The sequence below is a fragment of the Asterias rubens genome, chromosome 11, assembly GCF_902459465.1.
Source record: "Asterias rubens chromosome 11, eAstRub1.3, whole genome shotgun sequence".
NCBI classification, from domain to species: Eukaryota; Metazoa; Echinodermata; class Asteroidea; order Forcipulatida; family Asteriidae; genus Asterias; species Asterias rubens.
The window spans coordinates 436,032-440,790 of record NC_047072.1 but is presented as its reverse complement, the minus strand read 5'-3'; the positions used below and the strand labels follow the sequence as shown (position 1 = coordinate 440,790).

The window sequence follows — 4,759 nt, the reverse complement described above, 5'->3', positions numbered from 1 at the left end:
ACAAAAGTCCGCCAATTATGAGTAGCAGTGAAATAAAGTGCTCAAAATTAGTTTTTGCCGGGATCCCGACAATATATCACGTGACCAATTCTTATGTGTTTTATAAGAAACGTTTTAAATTTTTGTCATGGTTCCTGACCACTAAAAGTAAAAGTTAAACTTGTTTTCGTTAGAGCGGGTGATACTCTTTGAAATACCATTCACTCAAATTTCTTTTTTAATGTTTGGGGCCAAACATCTGACATAGCATCTTTAACTGGATCACGTCGGGACTTGCAGTCTCTATACGCATGCAGTGTTCTGACTGGAAGAAAGTCCTCCATCAAAATAAGAATACAAACAATAGTATATAAACATGTAAACCTAAAAAGTTAATTCAATCCGCTTCACGGAGGCAATTCAACGCAAGCGATTGCCTCCATGTCCCCTGATCAATGCCTTTCATGGTATCCATAAAATGCTGACAAGTATAAGTAGAAATTTACAATGTCCTAATAGGGTGCCCTTTACGAATGAGAAGTTGCCTTGGCACCCTTGGCACCAAACGAAGGCGATTGCTGCCTCCATGCCCCCTGGTCATTGCCTTGGTGCCCTTGAAATGCTCCTGTAGTAATTTACAGTTTCCTCATAGGGTGCCCTTTACCAAGGAGAAAATGCCTTGGTGCCCTTGCCCTTTCAAAAACGAAGCATACAGACCTAGCACTGAATATGAATTGTCAAGTCGTAGACTTCCAACTGAGTGGGCAATTGTACAGAACATATTATGAAACAAATAGGATTGAAAACAACAAATCATTTGGCTACTGTGGTTGATAAAATTTAAATTTTGAACCAACCACTGGTGTTGAAAGAAAAACAGTAGCCATTTATATTGCACCATGTCTCTTTAAAAGACAATCCTGGCGCAGGTAGAGATGCAGAAGCAAGCGGACCTACAATGAGTTAAATACGTAAAGATGACATTTTAAGCACACAAAAAAATAAGCTTTCAAATGAGTTTTGAAGCTCGTGACGTGTCAAAGATTTTTGGGGAGTTCGTTCCCTAGGCTAGTGATGGGCCACAGTTAAAGAAGGATGGTGTTGACAGTTTAATATTCGTCAGGTTCATCTTCTTCATCCTCGTCTGCTTCAAGAGAGTCAATCCCAACCTCCTCGTAGTCCTTCTCCAGGGCAGCCAGATCCTCACGAGCCTCAGAGAACTCACCCTCCTCCATACCCTCTCCTACGTACCAGTGGACGAAGGCACGCTTGGCGTACATCAGATCAAACTTGTGATCCAGACGACCCCAGGCCTCGGCGATGGCGGTGGTGTTGCTCAGCATGCAGACGGCACGCTGCACCTTGGCCAGATCACCACCGGGCACCGTGGTAGGTGGCTGGTAGTTTATGCCCACCTTGAAGCCAGTTGGACACCAGTCGACGAACTGGATGGTACGCTTGGTTTTAGTGATTGCAATTGCATCATTCACGTCTTTGGGGACGACATCACCGCGGAAGAGAAGGCAGCAGGCCATGTACTTGCCGTGACGGGGATCGCACTTCACCATCTGATTGGCCGGCTCGAAGCAGGCGCTAGTGATCTCAGCGACGGACAGCTGTTCGTGGTAGGCTTTCTCAGCAGAGATGACTGGTGCGTAGGTGGCAAGGGGAAAGTGAATACGTGGGTAGGGCACCAAGTTGGTCTGGAACTCTGTCAAGTCGACATTGAGGGCACCATCAAATCTCAAAGAAGCGGTGATGGAGGACACGATTTGCGCAATCAAACGGTTTAGGTTCGTGTAGCTCGGTCGCTCAATGTCGAGGTTGCGTCGACAGATGTCGTAGATGGCCTCGTTATCGACCATGAAGGCACAGTCGGAATGCTCAAGGGTGGTGTGAGTGGTGAGGATAGAGTTATAAGGCTCTACTACAGCTGTGGAGATCTGTGGAGCTGGGTAGATGGCAAACTCCAGCTTGGACTTCTTGCCGTAGTCAACAGAGAGACGCTCCATCAACAGGGATGTGAAGCCAGAGCCGGTACCACCACCGAAGCTGTGGAAGATGAGGAAACCCTGAAGACCGGTGCACTGGTCAGACAGCTTGCGGACTCTGTCCATGACTAAGTCAATGTACTCTTTGCCGACGGTGTAGTGACCTCTGGCGTAGTTGTTTGCAGAGTCTTCCTTGCCTGTGATCAGCTGCTCAGGGTGGAAGAGCTGGCGATAAGTCCCATTACGAATTTCATCTGTGACGAGAGAAGACGGTTATTTTCAACTGTTAGTAAGATTTAATCTGAGGTTTAAGGGGTATTTCACATGTTTGGACTAGCCAATTTACTTGATAAGTATGATGCTACCCAGTGTCCCAAAAAGTATCCCGTTTGTATCAAAGAATTAGACTGGTCCCCTGTCTTTATCTGCAGGTACTTGCTTTTAAGAACCAGTGATTTCATATGATACAGTCATTTAATTGGATAAACTTGCAGTGACGTAGCCTTTGACCTCAACATTTCACATGTCTTTTAGTATGGTTGTGGGGATTCACAATTAAATATGACGTACATACATAACCAGTACTTTGCGGATAACCCCATGGGATAAGTTTATTAAAAGGGTGAGGTTTGAAAAATGCCTACTCACCGACCACCGTAGGTTCCAAATCCATGAAGACAGCACGGGGGACGTGCTTGCCGGACCCAGTCTCGGCAAAGAAGGTGTTGTAGGAGTCGTCCTCCGCACCAACAGTCTTGTCACTTGGCATCTGACCATCAGGCTGGATGCCGTGCTCCAGGCAGTACAGCTCCCAGCAGGCATTGCCCATCTGGACTCCGGCCTGGCCGACATGGACTGAGATACATTCACGCTAGAAGAAGTAAAGTTATAAACAACTTGTTTTAACTACGAGGAGCCCAATTTAAAGCCATTGGACACTTTCGGTAAACAGTATTGTCCAAAGGCCCACACTTCGTGTATCACTACCTATATATAAAATAACAAACCTGTGAAAATTTAGGCTCAATCGGTCATCGGAGTCGGGAGAAAATAACGGGAAAACCCACCCTTGTTTCCGCACGTTTCGCCGTGTCATGACATGTGTTTACTATAAATCCGTAATTCTCGATGTCGAGAATTGATAATTGTTTTAATGTTTTCTCAAAAAGTAAAGCATTTCATGGAATAATATTTCAAGAGAAGTCTTTTACCATTACCTTCTGTAAACCCTGTAAGTTATTTGTAAATCTGTGAACTTTTTTTTTCTGTTCCGAAAGTGTATAATGGCTTTAAGAACATTAAATCAATATTAAATCCTTTCGTAGGTTTATCAAGTAAAAAACCACAATGTAAACTAAGTTAATTTTAAATAATTTTGAGTTGAAAAAGAAAAGTCCGACCAATGCCCAATTTCATAGAGCTACTAAATGGCCGATTTTTTGTGCTTACTGTAGGATTTCAATTTCGTAGCTTTGCAAACCATAATCACTCAAACAAGCATGCTAACTTTCCGATAGGCCTACTCATACTGCCTGAAAATGAATGACACCATAATGCATATCCAAAGTAAACGTGCAAGATGGCCGCCTAATTTTCTTGCTAAGCTGTGAAATACGCTTACATCTTACCAAATATTTCTGTTACAGTAAGCACGAAAAGTTGCTTACCGTTAAGCAACACTATGAAATTGGTCACAAGGATGGACGAACAGACGAATTACCCCAGTCATGCATGCCAAATACTTGATAAAAAATACTAACAATAGATTTCAATAGACCCTTGCTCTCTCACAAAAAGCAAATAACTAAATAAATTATGGCTAGTGCCAAGAAGCAAAGCCATACAAATGACATGTACTTCTCTTTATCTGCCGATCTTAATGGGAAACCTCCATTATTCCTAACATTTATAATTGATCAAAACTGAGCAAACAAAACAATCACGGCGGAGTGGGACGTTAATGGACGGGATTCTTAATCTAACGCTCTTCGGAAAGGGTAAAAATGATTATAATTGAAGGTTACTTGAAAGGCTGTATACACATCAGCCATGTAGCAGTCTGTAATCATCTTTATCGTAGATATTAACATTGCTCACACAAAGCTTATAGTAATTATAGGTAAAATTAGAGCCTAAATTTGCACAGGTTTGTTATTTGATATATAAGTTATGATTCACGAAGTGTGGCCCTTTGGACAATACTGTTTACCGAAAGTGTCCAATGGCTTTAAAGACACTGGACACTATAGGTAATATTGTCAAAGACCAGTCTTCTCACTTGGTGTATCTCAACATATGCACAAAATAACAAACCTGTGAAAAAATTCATTGAACTCCATTGGTCGTCGAAGTTACAAAATAATAATAGAAGAACAAATATCGTTGTCTTATAATATTGTGTGCTTTCAGATGCTTGATTTCGGGACCTCAAAATCTGATTCTGAGGTCTCAAAATCAAATTCGTGGAAAATTACTTCTTTCTCGGAACTTACGTTTACATATAGGAAGCCGTTTCTCGCAATGTTTTATGTTATCAACAGCTCTTCATTGCCCGTTACCTAGTAAGTTGTTATGCTTAATTATTATATTCAGAATAAGCACCAACTTTATTCAAAACAGATTATTAACATAGTGTTACCGCGAACCTCTCTCTACTATAATAATAATCATAACTGATAATAATTTTGTAACCTTGATGTAAACGTCCGACTCGAATGGAATAATATAATCAAATTAAAATGAGAGTGGAGGGAATTGAAACTGAACGTTTGGCCGGGAACGGTCTTCAA

At 41.8% G+C, this 4,759-nt stretch overlaps 1 pseudogene; it reads right to left on the bottom strand.

Annotated features, from left to right (window-relative positions):
* Positions 1-678: 678 nt before the first annotated feature.
* Positions 679-2,836, bottom strand: LOC117296273 (annotated as a pseudogene).
* Positions 2,837-4,759: the final 1,923 nt, after the last annotated feature.